The sequence below is a fragment of the Carassius auratus genome, chromosome 5 (genome assembly GCF_003368295.1).
Source record: "Carassius auratus strain Wakin chromosome 5, ASM336829v1, whole genome shotgun sequence".
In the NCBI taxonomy this organism is placed as follows: domain Eukaryota; kingdom Metazoa; phylum Chordata; class Actinopteri; order Cypriniformes; family Cyprinidae; genus Carassius; species Carassius auratus.
In genome coordinates, this window is record NC_039247.1 from 6,328,026 (window position 1) to 6,346,382 (window position 18,357).

Here is an 18,357-nt window from a genome sequence, read left to right on the forward strand (position 1 = left end):
ATAAATAAATAAATAAATAAATGCTATTTATTCAGCTTATAAATAAATGTTAATTTCCAACAAATCCGGTTTAAACGTTTTGGGTTGTTTTTAATCTAGCATTTTTTTTTTTGAGTGTATAGAAATTTCCTTGACATTTCTATTAAAAAGTCTCAATGGGCATGCTTGACAATGCTGCTTCACCAGTTAGACTTAAAATGTAACTAGCAAATACGAGTCTGTGAAATGTATGTTGGTCTAAATGGCTTTTTCATTTCTGTTTCATAATCTCTACTCTTTCTTCCGGCCTGAAAATCTAATTTCCCAGTTTTCTGTGACCATTGCAACTCTGTAATGTCTTACACTGCAATATACAATCTATTTTGTTGATTTAAACGAATGCATCGTTTCATAATGTCTTAGAATAATCTTGATTGTCTGATAATACTCCATGCCCTCTCTAAAAGGCATTAGGCTGCATTTTAACGCATATCCACAGTCTAAAAAAATCATTTTCACCATGTGCCAAAATAGTGAATTTTCCCAGCAGAAAAATCATAGGCTAAATTTAGACACACTATTCCATATGGAATCTGTATTTCACTCCTCTTGTGTTCCAAGAGGAATGCTCAGAAGTCCAGGTGCGAGCAAGCATTAAGCTGAGTGAGCAGCATATTCTATTCTGAGTGAGTCGCTCACCCTAGCAGGCCTTGTTTTGGCCTGAGGCTAGTCTGCCAGGGCTGACCACTCCTTCCTCGGGTAACATTGAGCAGACACCTTCAAGAGTCCACAAATGAGAAGCAAGTAAAAAAGGGGGTGTTTAGAGTGGCTCAGTGGTGTATAATGTGTCCTCTACGGAGCTGGAAGGATTGTTGTGAAGACTTGGCATTTGTAGTGATTAAAATCAACAATGACTACAAAATATAAGACACACCGAAGAGGAGACAAACATTTCAAAAGACACCAAATGTTAATGTGTGAGAAATTAAAGGTCATGCACATTAACTCATGTAGCCTTGTCCAATCAACCCAAATGACAAAAGCTTCCACTTTCCTGTTTTGCTCAATTCATTTAACATTTATAAAGTGAAACATAAATCGGGTTACGCATCAGAATTGAACATTGTGAAAATATGCTTTATATGGTAGATTTAAAACTGCCAATTAAAGTCAAACACATTTCTGACTGGATACATTGGATATTTCTTGTTGGCAGAACTACAGTATTTATTTAAAGGTTATTATCATTAATACATAGTAGCCAAACAGTTACCTTAATATAGTAGTTTTACTACTTCTCTGTATGGCACAAAACACATGCACCATTTTGATTATATTAATATGCAATGTCGAAATAAATGTTCAAAAAGTCATCAAAATAGTATCAATATGAAAAATTTGAATCCTATAATATACTTACCAAAATGCAAATAAAATCATTATTCCAGCAATTTTCAGAAGACAGATGGATCTTTGTGAAAAACATACCGAAATAAAAGCTGTAACTCTCTCAAGATGACCTATTTGAATCTGTCATAGAATGCTTTAAGTTTGATACCGTGGTACAGATACAGAAAAACGGAACACAAACCTCACGTTTTTTTATCGTCAACGCAGTAAATTTGAATGTGTGAAAGTGAGAACTACGGAATCGTCCGGCGCCTTCCACATGAAATAGTACTATAGTAAATGCTATAGTGTTTTTGAACCAAACTATCAAAAATTGAGTTATGCGAATAAAGTAAAAAATGTTAGTAAGAAATATACATTTACACACAAACTGAACACCAAACGCAACCTTCAGATGCCATCTTTTTTTTTATTAGCTCAACCATCAGGGAACATAACTCAGAATTGTGGGATATCAAAGACAGTGAAGGATACATCTATGCTTTAATGTGACTAAATCAGATTCGCACATGACAATTCACACAGCAAAGGGATTTTTAAAGATTAGATCAGCATTTTTTTTTTTTTTTTTTACTTTTCACTTTTTAGTACATGTTTGACATCTGTGAGATTTATTTATTTAATTAATATTATTATTATTATTTAATTATTATTATTATTTTTTTTTTTTTTTTTTTTTTGCATGTCCTTGTCCATGTGGCGCCAGGTTTTTTACCACCCATTTGGCAAATTAAATATAGTGCCCGAAACTTAGCTTTTGTGTGGTTAGGTTAATGAAGCTTATCACACAAGCTGACTCCTGTCATAAGTGACAGCTCTGATTTACAAACAGGTGAAAATCGAAGTCACTGGAGAGTCACAGAGTATCTCACATAACGGCTGTTATCACCGACAAGACCCATATTTCACCTCTTCCTTTGACACTGGGCGATAATGTCAGCTTAACAGCAAACGTAACATCCTGTATTATAATGTGGACATAAAGAAAAGGGCACACTGTAAAAAGTTTAACTATTATTTACTCAATTTTTTTGGTGAAACATTTTTACACTCAAAAAAATTGAGTAAATTTTAAAGCTGTGAAATCAATGAAATATACGGTTTAAATTGAGTAATTGTCAGTAAAAAAATTAAGTAAATCTGAATAACTCAATTACTTTATATGAGAAATAAAATTAATTAGATATAATCAAAATTATAAAACACCACAACTGTAATTCTATGTAAAATAAACAAAAAATATTGAGTAGATATAATTGAAATATTGGATGAAATTTAACCAAACAAATGTGCTATGTTTACTAGATGTAAAAGTTAATTTAACTTAATATTGGACTATAAATTATCAAAATGTTGCATTCACTTTTTTTTTTTTTTTACACTATTTACCCTTTATAATTAATATAATAAAACCAAATAAAGAAAGAAACACATTTTTTATTGAAAATTTGTCAATTAAACATTAGACAAAGTCTAAAATCAACCTTTGAAACATTTTATCCATTTTAATATTCCAGTAGATTGCACAAATTAAAAGCTGTAAAGTAGCCATAAGGGAAATGATTAAACCTTATGAAACATTTCATCCATCTTAGTATTCAAGTTGATTACATGTAAAATACGATAGCCGTAAGAGAAATGACATCTTACTTTGTTCCTGGTGCATACCAGCCATTTGCAGTCACACTCAACATTAAACCATAAAAAAAAATAAAAGCAACACTTCAATATTAAAGGGATAGTTCACCCAAAAAGATGTTGTTGTCATAATGTACTCGCCCTCAAGTTGTCCCAAATCTGTACGAGTTTCTTTCTTCTGTTGAACACAAAAGATATTTTAATGAATGTTGGTTAATAGATAGTTGAAAGCTGCCATTGACTTCCATGGTAGGAAAAAAAAAAAAAAAAGTATACTATGCAAAGTCAATGGCAACCTTTAACTGCATTAACAAACACTCTTTAATACTTGGCTGAATGTTACGTCACTTCACTTAAAATATCTTTTTTGTTCAACAGAAGAAAGAAACTCGTACAAGTTTGGGACAAATTGAGGGAGAGTACATTATGACAACATCAAGTTTTTGGGTGAACTATCCCTTCAACAGAATTAATCTGATAACAGAGACACTTCCATCAGGAATACCCATTCTGTGGGATGATCATGAACCACTACTATACAAGAAGATAATTTTTTACATTAACAGAGTTTTGGAGGATCCAGCTCAAGAAACAGTTTTTGGAACAACTCAAGTGAGTACAGTTCCTTCTCAAAAAATTAGCATATTGTGATAAAGTTCATTATTTTCCATAATGTAATGATAAAAATTAAATTTTCATATATTTTAGATTCATTGCACACCAACTGAAATATTTCAGGTCTTTTATTGTATTAATACTGATGATTTTGGCATACAGCTCATGAAAACCCAAAATTCCTATCTAAAAAATTAGCATATCATGAAAAGGTTCTCTAAACGAGCTATTAACCTAATCATCTGAATCAACTAATTAACTCTAAACACCTGCAAAAGATTCCTGAGGCTTTTAAAAACTCCCAGCCTGGTTCATTACTCAAAACCGCAATCATGGGTAAGACTGCCGACCTGACTGCTGTCCAGAAGGCCATCATTGACACCCTCAAGCGAGAGGGTAAGACACAGAAAGAAATTTCTGAACGAATAGGCTGTTCCCAGAGTGCTGTATCAAGCCACCTCAGTGGGAAGTCTGTGGGAAGGAAAAAGTGTGGCAAAAAACGCTGCACAACGAGAAGAGGTGACCGGACCCTGAGGAAGATTGTGGAGAAGGACCAATTCCAGACCTTGGGGAACCTGCGGAAGCAGTGGACTGAGTCTGGAGTAGAAACATCCAGAGCCACCGTGCACAGGCGTCAGGGAAGCAGCACTGGACTGTTGCTCAGTGTCCAAAGTACTTTTTTCGGATGAAAGCAAATTTTGCATGTCATTCGGAAATCAAGGTGCCAGAGTCTGGAGGAAGACTGGGGAGAAGGAAATGCCAAAATGCCTGAAGTCCAGTGTCAAGTACCCACAGTCAGTGATGGTCTGGGGTGCCATGTCAGCTGCTGGTGTTGGTCCACTGTGTTTTATCAAGGGCAGGGTCAATGCAGCTAGTTATCAGGAGATTTTGGAGCACTTCATGCTTCCATCTGCTGAAAAGCTTTATGGAGATGAAGATTTCGTTTTTCAGCACGACCTGGCACCTGCTCACAGTGCCAAAACCACTGGTAAATGGTTTACTGACCATGGTATTACTGTGCTCAATTAGCCTGCCAACTCTCCTGACCTGAACCCCATAGAGAATCTGTGGGATATTGTGAAGAGAAAGTTGAGAGCCGCAAGACCGCTATCGAAGCATCCTGGGCCTCCATAACACCTCAGCAGTGCCACAGGCTGATTGCCTCCATGCCACGCTGCATTGAAGCAGGCATTTCTGCAAAAGGATTCCCGAACAAGTATTGAGTGCATGACTGAACATAATTATTTGAAGGTTGACTTTTTTTGTATTAAAAACACTTTTCTTTTATTGGTCAGATGAAATAAGCTAATTTTTTGAGACAGGAATTTTGGGTTTTCATGAGCTGTATGCCAAAATCATCAGTATTAAAACAATAAAAGACCTGAAATATTTCAGTTGGTGTGCAATGAATCAAAAATATATGAAAGTTTCATTTTTATCATTACATTATGGAAAATAATGAACTATCACAATATGCTAATTTTTTGAGAAGGACCTGTATTTGTGGGTCTTGGGATATCTCAAATCCAATGTGACTCCCAAAGGATAGCAGCAGAATCTGCTGAGATTCCCAAGATTACATCGCTGACTGCCCCATCGTTGCTCCGAAGGATGTCGATTTTTATGACCTCTTCTGACAACTCTGCTTGTACGAAAACGGGTAGATCAGCTGAACCCTACAGGCATATTTTAAAGATAACTGGTTAGAGCTAACATTCAAACCTGAATGTTACAAGAAAGTGACAAATACACAAAACAATTAGCACCTGAAGAAGCAAACATTCTGTTGGACCATATGATAGGTAAAATCTCAAACAAAGTTTACTAGGGGGAGGAGTTGCAAAAATTAACAGCATTCTTCTTAACAACAAGACAGGTTAATTTTCTACATAGGGACATTTATTTTTAACAATAAACCTAAAAGAAAAATGAAAAGAGACCAACTGCGAGCTTCTATGCTGTAAATCAATGCTATAGGCTTTCATTGAGGTCCGCATTATTTCAACCAATTTCTTTATAAACATGTTTAATATTTAAGTAAAATGACTTGTTTAATTGCACTACTTGAAAAAAAATATGCATTGCATTAACCCTCACACTCAACCCTTAACCCTCTAAATAATTATGTGGCTTAGTAAATATTACAGTAATATTTAACTTAACTTAATAAAATCTCGAATATCGTTTACTTGATTATACAAAAGATGGCTTTCCTGTAGCTCAAACAGTAGAGCGTCGACGCTAGCAAAAATTTATAAGATTGTAAATGTGTACCCTGAAATGCAATGTAAGTTGCTTTGGATAAAAGTGTCTGCCAAATGCATAAATGTAAACATATTAACTGACTAAAAATACAACAGTTAATTTTATCTAAAATGTACAGTTATATTTTATTTTATTTTTTCTACTAAAACAATTTAGTATTTGACTAACAAATTGTTTATTTATAATACACATAATATATTTGTGAAATTTCTATCAAACTATTTAAGGATGGTAAATTAAACTGATCTGTTTCAGGGAACAAAAGTATTACTTAATTCAAATCAAAATGAATATATTTAAACACTCTTAAGAAATTTAGTAAGTTTACTCAATTAAAACAATGTACCCCTCCCCCAGCCTCCTCTGTCCTTCAATACCCACCAGGTCTGGATTTGTTGTAGAACAGCTGCGGTGACTGGAGTAATGGAATGAAAATTCAGCTTTAAAATATATATATATATATATCAGTTTGGCGATATAATAGTGCACTAGAATGATTTTACAACGGAGCAGGCCTTAAACCGGCCGACTCCCTATAGTGGGAGCTGATTAAAACGCACCAGTCTATGTTATGTCCACGCCATTTTAAATACTTTTGCATGGCGTATTTGTAGTGGTGATTTAAGAGCTCATACTTGAGTTCATGTAGTAATTATGATGTTTTACAAAAACATGACAGCTTTTTACAAGACAGAATGTCATTTGAAAGTTCATAAATGATGTGTTCCCTTTTGACAAGCCACTGACCCCAAAGGGGAACCTGTACAAAATCGTTTTCCATTGGGCATGTATAGTTATAGTTGCTGGACCACGGTTACACTTATCGTTATACTTTCAAATGGCGGTTGAAATAAACAGTGATCCAAATAGTACGAACGTTAACCCACTCCAAAAAAAAAAAAAAAAAAACCTTACATACATATGGCTGCCCCACTAACGAACTTAGAAAACTACACTGTTATGTACACGTACACACGGTCAATGTTTAATCAACTTTTGAATAAAGTATTGCAAATATACATAGTTATAAAATGACTAACGTTACTTACAGGAAATTCGAGTGATGCTGTTCACGTCGTTGCTGAGAAAAGCAGTCCTTCAGTGACAGGTGCCTCTTGCTTGAGCCGCGAAACTTGTTAAACTTCTTAAGATGACGCAAAACACAATTGTTAATGTAACGGGTATATATTATCTAAAAAATCATTATAATTTTGGGGGACTTTTATTTTGAAGGGTGGATTGGTTTTCGGGGGTTGAGAGTGAGAGAGGAGAGGAAGAACGGGGTTGTATGGTGACGCACAGAAAAAGTGAGTGTTGTATTTGAGAAGCTCGTCCGATAAAGTGACTTAAACGAAAGTTAATCGGGGCTTAGATCGAATAAAGGACAACATCAAGTAATTTTTGTGAGCTGTGCCTCGCGTCACGTAGTTTTTTTTGTGAGTTCGATCTGTGAATCGCATTGCGTTGGACTGCTGGAGCGACGCAGTAATGTTTGTGAAGGCTATAAGAACTGTGAGTGTATTTAAAGCACAAGTTCAGCTTGATTAGTGACGATTGAAGAGATTTTATTTTTTTCTCCACATTTTTGTTAAAGTTTTGGACTTCTTCCATCATGAAACGCTCGTACAAACTAACGTTTCAGGAAGTTTGGTCACGCGCATTTTAGTGTTCGGTACGTGTTATCGGACGTGAGATGCAAATTTCTGTCTGCAGTTGGTGCTAAACATCGGGGGGTTTTTTCCTCAGAAGATTTGAGTTTAAGACTATTTTGTGTTACCCTGCCATCCAACGACATCTTAGTTTGACATCTCAGTGGTGTATCGCAGTTTAATACATCCCTGTTGGTTCATTTCATTTTGATTCACCTCAGTTTGATTCATTCGCTTTCGACTCATTTTTTATAATGTTTTTTATTGTGGGACATTTCATTGAGCTTGGGTGACATTCCTACGAAATCTCAAGATAATTTCAACGCACGCTACGTCAAGACAGCTCATCTCAATTCCTTATTTTTTTATATATATATTTTTTTGATCCGAGGAACTTTGAACTGTGAGAGTTCGGTTGAATCACAGAACTTAAAGTGAACTGAGTGAGTGCTCTTCCAGATGTGAAATTGCATCGTATATATTGATGTTGTTTTTTTCTCCTCAAATGTAATTGTCTGATCATTTGAAGTTGATCATTTTGAAAACTTAAAATTCATCATAAGTGGTGTTTACAAAAGTGTTTTTTTATTTAATTTTGAAGTGAGGTTTATCTTTGTACAAGTGAAAAGTTTAGAGTTTTTACATTGAAAGTGACTGGGTTGTAGTGAGTTTGAAAGAAAACACAAAGTCCATGCATTTTTTTATTTTTATTTTATTTACTCTATTTTATTTTAGTAACCCTTAATTAACACTTGATTACAAGAAAGAAGAAAAGACACAGATAATAAATATTGTTTAATTTTCATACTTACCTCATTGTATTTCTTTTTGTTTAGAGCTGTCAAGGAGTAGGGGCATCTCAGCTACTTTATTAGACCAGAGGAGGGAGGAGTATATTAGATTTTTCTCACACCCCTACTTTTACTTCAGGAAGCCAGTGACATTACTTAAGCTGAAGCCTACCCTCGTCGGTCTGTACATTCCAATAAAGTAGACACAACATACATACAATTAGTGTGTAATGAGATTAAAAGCACTGGAAGCGGGGACTAAGATCTTTTCGTTATTCAGTCTTCCGTGGCAGCACTAATACATTTTCCCCTACAAGACGGGTTAAATACTCGTTACATAAGTGGCGTCACGAACAGGATCCATACTTAGCCTAATTTTTGTGGTTGTTGTAGTATTCTGTCCCAGGTCTGTGAGCAAGAGGGAAATGGCAGAACTGGAAGAACTGAAGAAGGAGTTTGCTGAAATGCAGAAGAGGTTAGCGGAGCAAGCTGGGGCATTGGATCATGCCAGAACGGAACAAAGAGAAGCCTTGTCACTGGCCAGAGCAGTAATGGAACAGCAAGCATCCACTCGTGCAACCCCAGCAACGATCTATATTCCAAGAGATCATAAGCTTACAGATTTCACTGGAACCACAAAACCTGGAGAAGGAAGTGTGGAAGAGTGGATTGTCTCTATGAAATCAGCCTTTCGAGTCATGAAGGTGCCAGAAGAAGATCAGGTGGAGCTGATAAAGCAGCACTTAAAGGGGGAGGCTAAAGATACTGTGAGGTTCATGATGGAAGAAGTGGATGACTGTGTGGAGTCCATTTTTCAGCTGCTTCAGGAAACCTATGGAGACAAGGTACCTATTGGCACAAGGTTGAAAGACTTTTATGATCGAAAACAAGCACCGAATGAGACCATACGTGCCTATGCTTACGATTTACGAGAAAAACTCAACAAAGTGAAACGCAGAGAGCCCAAACGAGTTCCAGACGAAGAGAGTGTTTTGAAAGAGCAGTTAGTCCTTGGATTGAGAGATGATTTCCTGAGAAGAGAGATGAAACGGAGGGTCAAGGAAGAGCAACGGTTGACTTTTGCACAGCTGATGCAGGACGCCATCACATGGTCTGAGGAAGAGGAAGCACAATCTGAAGGTAACCTGAAGACCCCTGTGCGTGCGAGAGTAGCAGTTCACACTACAGTTGCGACTGGTGACAATCCATCCTCACTGACACTAGAAAAGTTGCACGAGGCAATAGAGAAAATAGCTGCACGACAGGAAGAATTGTACAGAATTGTCCATAGTCAAGGGAGAGTTGATCCCCAGTCTGATGTTATGAGAAGACCGCCTCTGAGAAACAGTGAAGGGCAATATATCTGTTACACATGTGGTCAACCAGGTCACACCAGTCGACGTTGTAGGCAGTTTAAGGAGCTGGGTAACCGGGGCACTGCGTCATCATCAATGGCGGAAGTATCTGAGGTGTTAAGAGGAGCTTCGTCAGGTGACAATCCAAGCACCAGTGGGCCTTCCGTAATCCGGAGCCATACAGCTGACTGGAATTCAGATATAGCGCCAGAAACACTAAGGGGTAGCGCTTTTGGAGACTGTTTGACAGTGGATGTGAAAATAGCAGGGGTGCTCACCAAATGCTTGTTGGACACCGGTTCAGAGGTTACCACCATCTCAGAGTCTCACTTTAAACATCATTTCGGAGGGCAAGAGATACAGCTGGCATCTGCTAACTGGGTGCGCCTCACTGCTGCAAACGGATTAGACATTCCTGTCCTTGGATGTCTACAGGCAGACATAGAGTGCATGGGAAAGCTACTTCCAGGGAAGTGTGTTTTCGTGCTAACAGACTCGAACCCCGAAGTGAAGGAGATGAAGGGATTGGCTGGAATTGTGGGGATGAATGTGCTTAGTGAATTGAAAACCCTTTTGCTGTCTGGAAAGGATTTGGATAAGGAGAGCAAAGTGAGCCAACGTGCAGATGCTAATGTCAGACGAGTGATAGCCAAAGTGAAGAAAGATGAAGGACTCGTGGGCCCAGAGGGAAGGATAGGATTCGTTAAGGTGTCTGGGAAGCAAGTTGTGATAATCCCACCCTTAAGTGAGAAAATTGTGGAAGGCCACTGCAGTATACCTCATCAAGTAAAGCATCAAGTATTGGTGGAGTGCACAGGCTCTGTTACCCTTCCAAAAGGATTGTTAGTAGCCAATGTGCTTGCAAGCCCAGAAAAGGGGAAAGTTCCGGTGCGGGTGTTAAATCTCTGTCAAGAAACCGTCAGGTTAATGCCGAGATCCAGGATTGCAGTTGTGTCTAGGCCTCAAAAAGTAGTTCCAAAGCAAATGGTGGAATTTGAAGAGGATGATGATGAGTTGCGCGTTAAACGACATGTACAGTGCAGCATTAAGAGTGAGAGCCAGCCTGAACAATTGTCAATTCCAGTTCAGATGAATCAGGACGGACTGTCTGAGATGCAACGGGAGGAGCTAAATGCCCTACTGAGACGTTACAGTGATATTTTCTCCAAGACTGACACAGATTATGGATACACAACAACAGTGACACATAGCATACCTACTGGAGATGCTCAGCCAATAAAACAACGCCATCGACGAGTCCCACCTCACGTTTTTCAAGAGTTTAAGAGACATGTGCAGGATCTTGTCAGTCAAGGTGTACTGAACGAGAGTCGCAGTCCGTGGGCCTCACCTGCCGTCATTGTGATAAAAAAAGACGGAGGTGTTCGTTTCTGCTGCGACTACAGGAGACTCAACCAAGTCACATTTAAGGATGCCTACCCCCTTCCGCGTGTGGAAGAATCCTTAGATGCTTTGGGGAATGCACAGTTGTTTTCCACACTGGATCTCACGGCAGGATATTTTCAAGTGGCGGTAAATGAATCAGATCGGGAGAAGACTGCTGTCACAACTCCGTTCGGGTTGTTTGAGTGGACACGGATGCCGTTTGGTTTATGCAACGCTCCGGCCACCTTTCAGCGATTAATGAGTGCAGCATTAGGTGATCTGGCCTTTGACGTTCTCTTGATCTATCTTGACGATATTATTGTGTTCTCTGTGGATTTCAAGAGCCATTGTGAGAAGATGGAGCTTGTGTTTTCAAGGTTGCGTCAGCACGGACTGAAGCTGAAACCAAGTAAATGTTTCCTTCTGAGACCAGAGGTCCGGTTCTTGGGACACATCATTTCGTCAAAAGGAGTTCAAGTGGACAAGGACAAGGTTCAGTGCTTGGATGCGTGGCCTTCACCGAAGAATGTTAGAGAGGTCAGACAGCTGCTGGGATTTATGAGTTACTATCGTCGGTTTGTCCCAAGATTCGCACAGCTGGCAAAGCCCCTACATGCCCTGGTGGGAAAAGGTCACCAAGGCAAGTCAGCAGAACCGTTTATCTGGAGTGATGAGTGTCAGTCCGCATTCAGCAAGCTAAAGAGTTGTCTCATGTCGCCTCCGATTCTGGCTTACCCTGATTTTCAGTGTCCGTTCATACTCACGACGGATGGGAGCCTCAATGGACTTGGAGCAATACTCAGTCAAAAGCAGGGGGGCGTTGAACGTGTCATTGCTTACGCGAGCAGAGGTCTAAAGGGATCTGAAAGAAATGACAGGTATTACAGTGCCTTCAAGTTGGAGTTGCTTGCCCTTAAATGGGCAGTAACGGAGAAATTTAAGGAATACCTGATATTTGCTAAATTTCAGGTTATTACTGATCACAACCCTCTTCGCTACCTGGAGACAGCAAACCTCGGAGCAGTGGAACAGCGTTGGTCTGCACAGTTAGCAGAGTTCAACTTTGAGGTGTGTTACAAGCCCGGCAGACAGAACGTCAATGCTGACGTTCTTTCGAGGATTCCCTGGAGTATGGAACCTGAGGAGGATGACAATGGAAAAGACTTCATTCGGCTGACATCAGACGAGGTTCGGGCATGCCTGTGGCCAAGTAAAAAAGAAGGAGTTGACAAGTCTGTTGTTCGAGTTGCCAAACAAGCGGCCATAAGGAAGGGTGTTGATGGTTATAGCTGGCCATCCATTAAAGAGCAACAGAGGAAGGATCCTTGTATAGAACCTGTGTACAATGCTGTACTCGAGAACAGGAGGATAATGACACGTACCTTCCGGGATATGGAAACCCAGCAAAGGAAGTTAGCTAGACAGTCGGAGCGTTTGAAATTAAGACATGAAGTGCTGTTCCGAGTGATTACGGACCCAAGAGACGGAGAAGAAATTTGGCAGTTGGTAGTGCCTGAGTCTTTACGGGAGAAAGTGTTTAAAGGAGTTCATGAACATGGAGGACATTTTGGCAGCAGGAGTACATTAGAGCAGATGCGAAAAAGTTATTATTGGCCCACAATGGCTAATGACGTACAGACATGGGTAACTCAGTGTCGAAGATGTACTCTAGCTAAGGATGTATTCACCAGGATTCGTGCTCCTATGACCTGCACCAACATAACCGCACCCCTTGAAGTACTTGCCATGGATTACACTGTGCTGGAGAGATCAGCAGGGGGTTACGAGAATGTTCTAGTGCTTACAGACATGTTTACAAGATTTACTGTGGCAGTCCCCACGAAAAATCAGACAGCACTTACCACCGCCAAAGCCCTTGTACGACACTGGTTTGTCTGCTATGGGTGTCCTGCCCGATTGCACTCGGATCAAGGCAGATGTTTCGAGGCAAGCGTAATAAAGGAGCTCTGTAAATTGTATGGAATCAGCAAGAGTCGCACCAGTCCTTATCATCCGCAGGGGAACGCGCAGTGCGAAAGGTTCAATCGCACGATGCATGATATGCTGCGAACATTACCTGGGGAAAAGAAGAAGGATTGGAAAACTCACCTGCCTGAACTTGTGATGGCCTATAATAGCCATGTTCATTCATCGACCGGTTACTCCCCATTTTATTTAATGTTCGGACGGGACGCAAGACTGCCCATGGATGTTCTCGGAGGAAAAGACCTATCTGATGATGAGGCGGATGATCTTGATGAGTGGGTAAAGAATCACCATGAACGCCTGAGAACTGCAGTGGAGACGGCGAAGGTAACTGCTCAAGAAGCTTCCAGGAGAAGGAAGAGGGTCTATGACCGCAAGGCCTCAGGAGCGCTCATTAGACCTGGTGACAGAGTATTGTTGCGTAACCACAAGTTTAGAGGACGTAACAAAATTCAAGATAAGTGGGAGTCTGTACCATATTTGGTAATGCAGCAAAATCATGCAGGTTTACCAGTCTTTACTGTACGTCCTGAGCAGGGAGGTTCCACAAAGGTCGTTCACAGAGATCAGTTGAGACACTGTACTTTCCCCTCACCCACAAGGCAGGTTACACATGCAAGAAGAGAAAAAGAATTGTCAGACTCAGACTCACAAGACATTGTTTACATCCCATATACTACACACTTACCAAACACATGCTTACCTGGGGAAGCTGAGGGTGGAGTGGTATGTGAAGAGGGTAATGTAGCTGGGAGTGAGAGAGTAGACACAGGTCAAGATGGGGAATCTGAAGACTCTGATATTTCAGAGGCTGACACTAGTGGGGTACCCGATCTTAGACGTTCGAAGAGGGAAACCCAGGGTAGATTGCCTGCAAGGTATAAGGATGATTACATTCTGAAATAAGAGTCTAGAAAGTTCTGTAACTTTTAAAGTATGGGAGAAAAAGTCATGTACAATGTGATGTCTTCCTAATATGTTTTTTTGTGTTTCAGAGATGAGCCTGCTGGAGATGTCGATGGCATGGCAGGGTTTAGCAGGGGGGAATGTAACGGGTATATATTATCTAAAAAATCATTATAATTTTGGGGGACTTTTATTTTGAAGGGTGGATTGGTTTTCGGGGGTTGAGAGTGAGAGAGGAGAGGAAGAACGGGGTTGTATGGTGACGCACAGAAAAAGTGAGTGTTGTATTTGAGAAGCTCGTCCGATAAAGTGACTTAAACGAAAGTTAATCGGGGCTTAGATCGAATAAAGGACAACATCAAGTAATTTTTGTGAGCTGTGCCTCGCGTCACGTAGTTTTTTTTGTGAGTTCGATCTGTGAATCGCATTGCGTTGGACTGCTGGAGCGACGCAGTAATGTTTGTGAAGGCTATAAGAACTGTGAGTGTATTTAAAGCACAAGTTCAGCTTGATTAGTGACGATTGAAGAGATTTTATTTTTTTCTCCACATTTTTGTTAAAGTTTTGGACTTCTTCCATCATGAAACGCTCGTACAAACTAACGTTTCAGGAAGTTTGGTCACGCGCATTTTAGTGTTCGGTACGTGTTATCGGACGTGAGATGCAAATTTCTGTCTGCAGTTGGTGCTAAACATCGGGGGGTTTTTTCCTCAGAAGATTTGAGTTTAAGACTATTTTGTGTTACCCTGCCATCCAACGACATCTTAGTTTGACATCTCAGTGGTGTATCGCAGTTTAATACATCCCTGTTGGTTCATTTCATTTTGATTCACCTCAGTTTGATTCATTCGCTTTCGACTCATTTTTTATAATTTTTTTTATTGTGGGACATTTCATTGAGCTTGGGTGACATTCCTACGAAATCTCAAGATAATTTCAACGCACGCTACGTCAAGACAGCTCATCTCAATTCCTTATTTTTTTTTATATATATTTTTTTGATCCGAGGAACTTTGAACTGTGAGAGTTCGGTTGAATCACAGAACTTAAAGTGAACTGAGTGAGTGCTCTTCCAGATGTGAAATTGCATCGTATATATTGATGTTGTTTTTTTCTCCTCAAATGTAATTGTCTGATCATTTGAAGTTGATCATTTTGAAAACTTAAAATTCATCATAAGTGGTGTTTACAAAAGTGTTTTTTTATTTAATTTTGAAGTGAGGTTTATCTTTGTACAAGTGAAAAGTTTAGAGTTTTTACATTGAAAGTGACTGGGTTGTAGTGAGTTTGAAAGAAAACACAAAGTCCATGCATTTTTTTATTTTTATTTTATTTACTCTATTTTATTTTAGTAACCCTTAATTAACACTTGATTACAAGAAAGAAGAAAAGACACAGATAATAAATATTGTTTAATTTTCATACTTACCTCATTGTATTTCTTTTTGTTTAGAGCTGTCAAGGAGTAGGGGCATCTCAGCTACTTTATTAGACCAGAGGAGGGAGGAGTATATCCTCCTGAGAACCAAGGAAAATATTTTTTTCCCTAATCCTATTTTTTTGTGATTCCATACCTGTTTAGGGTTTAAAAAACATCCTACAATTTAGACATTTTTATTTTTATTTTTTATTTTTGTTTTACAGCATGTCCACTGTAGTGGACAACAGGATCATTTTAGTACGAAAACAAACACATTTGGTAGATAACAATTTTACCAGATTATACTTTTTTTTTTTTAACTAAGAATACATTTTGGGCTTTAAATTGATTATTATCCAATACAGACATTTTGATTATATAAACAATTATCATTCTTGAATCCTTTTCCTTACATTTTGCAAGTATATCTTTACTATTAGAGCTTAACACTTTGTTATGTCCGTATCCTTTTATTGGTCCCCTTGAATCCTTTTAGTGTTATTCGAACAATGAACATAGAACTAATGTGAAACTTTTGGAGGGGGATTTTTTTTCCTTCTGTCAAACTGAATCCAATCTAGTTTTTCCTTCACTTTTCATTTTATTCTTAGTATGTTTTTGTTAGTTGTGATAGTCCAGGAAGCAATTTCTCTTTTTGGTAATGCAGAGGAACATCTTGCATTTGGTACATCTCATGTACGTCTTGCTCTTGGAGCCCTTATTTCTGCATCTTTCTGCATGCTTGGTATCCAAAAATATTCAATTGGACTCCAGTCTGCATGTGTTGTAGGGTCATCTTGACACACTGGAAGCCCAGGTTACACGTGCAAATCTGATATGAAGGAAAAAAAGAATAATAAATGATAAATAATAAATAATAACAGTTTAAATACTCAATGCAGCTGCATTTAAAATTGTGGAACTGCATAAAACATACATATTACTCCGAGCCCACAGAGGGCGTTGAGTTTCCTGCTCATCCCTGTCTGTGTCTGCATCTGTCCCTTCACCTGAGCCTTCTGCATCATCTTCCTCTTCTTCATCACTGTCTTCTCTCACTGGTTGAAACTCATCCTCATCTCTCTCGTCATCTGACAACTCTAAATCTGAATCTCCCTCGACTATTTTGTAAAGAATTCTTTCTGCTTCAGTTCTATTTCCTATAACAATGTGGAGTCATTATTTACATGAAGATAGTCCTGATGTCCTCTATAATTGACATTCATAAAATTGCTAATTTTTCAAAAGATACATAATGTATTTGCTATCAGAACTAAATATATGATTCCTAACACCTTAATGAACAAGAAAATATATGATTATCATAGAAACAAAACCATAGACAAACAATATTTTACTCACCTTTTATCTTTCCATAAAATGTGCTTATTCCTATGCCGGCCATTTTGGATTGAAAGTTTGAGGGGGTTCCCGGCCTCCCAGCCAATCAAATAACATATCCCTGAAAAGCCCAGGATGTCCTCTGTACAGTACAGCAGGAATTAAGAGACTTGCACAAAAGATTCCAAGGAGAGGGATGAAACTCAAATGTCCACTACAGTGGACATAAGTCAAGGGGCTGGGTCTCAGGAGGATATTAGATTTTTCTCACACCCCTACTTTTACTTCAGGAAGCCAGTGACATTACTTAAGCTGAAGCCTACCCTCGTCGGTCTGTACATTCCAATAAAGTAGACACAACATACATACAATTAGTGTGTAATGAGATTAAAAGCACTGGAAGCGGGGACTAAGATCTTTTCGTTATTCAGTCTTCCGTGGCAGCACTAATACATTTTCCCCTACAAGACGGGTTAAATACTCGTTACATTAGGAAATCCTTATTAATTAACTTCTGAATTAAACATTACAAACATAATTAGTATTAGCTGGCTAAATTACATAACGTACCAGGATATGCGAGGAGTGCGGGCTTTGCCGTTGCTGAGGAAAGCCGTCCTTCAGGTGACTTCGATTAAGCTACGAAACTTGTTGAATATGACGTAAAATACAAAGACAATTGTTAGGAAATGCTTAATAATTATTAACTTTTTAATAAAGTGTTACAAACGTAAGTAGGATTAGCTGACTAACGTTACATACCAGGAGTTGTGAGGAGTATGGCTAGTCGACGTCGCTGCTGAGGAAAGCAGATTTTTTTTTTTTCCTGCCGAGCTGCACACGTGATCACTTCAGCCGCGAAATTTACTCAATTTATTTAAACTGTCATTTATTAAGCTGGAACTTTATTTAGGAAAATTGATAGGAAATACTTAATAATTTTAGTTTCTAAAACAGATCAGTACAAGTAAATAATTATCAAATATTTCTATTAGAATTCACCAGAAATATTGAGGGTATATTAAAGATATAATTAGTTAGTTAAATACTTATTTATTTTCATTTCATAAACTTAAATAATATATGTTAATTTTAGAGAAATTATTTGTTGGATTTTTAATTATTCTTTTTAACCTGACCCACTCAAAATATCACTTAAATGATTTCAAAAGATTTTATTAAGTTAATATAGCTCTTTATTTTTGTGAAATTTACTAAGCCACTGAATTATTTTTTACAGTGCAGTCAAGTGGACATTTTTATATGATAGAAAATTATCTGTATATGGTAGACTGAATTTGCTAAATTGGTGGTAGTTTTGACTATTTGAAAAGGGCAGCGATTTGCATTAAATACTGAGATTGGACCCTGGGCTATTGAAGTGGAGATTTACTACTAGGCCACTTGTTTTTTGTTTTGTTTTTTTGTCTGTGCTTTTAGAAATATCTGTTTTAAAATATATATATTGAATAAACATTGAAATATTATTATTGTATCATAATATATATATATATATATATATATATATATATATATATATATATATATATATATATATATATATATATATATATATATATATATATATATATATATATATGAAGAGTTCAGATGCA

The 18,357-nt window shown here is 38.1% G+C and overlaps 1 long non-coding RNA gene across 1 annotated transcript; it reads right to left on the reverse strand.

The window, feature by feature from the left end:
- Nucleotides 1–7,014: 7,014 nt before the first annotated feature.
- LOC113072503 (uncharacterized) lies at nucleotides 7,015–17,533 on the reverse strand. The gene is made up of 3 exons (XR_003280304.1): nucleotides 17,504–17,533; nucleotides 17,312–17,388; nucleotides 7,015–7,051 (listed from the first exon to the last, which is right to left on the reverse strand). It is a non-coding gene; the product is annotated as an uncharacterized LOC113072503 (long non-coding RNA).
- Between the last annotated feature and the right edge of the window lie 824 nt (nucleotides 17,534–18,357).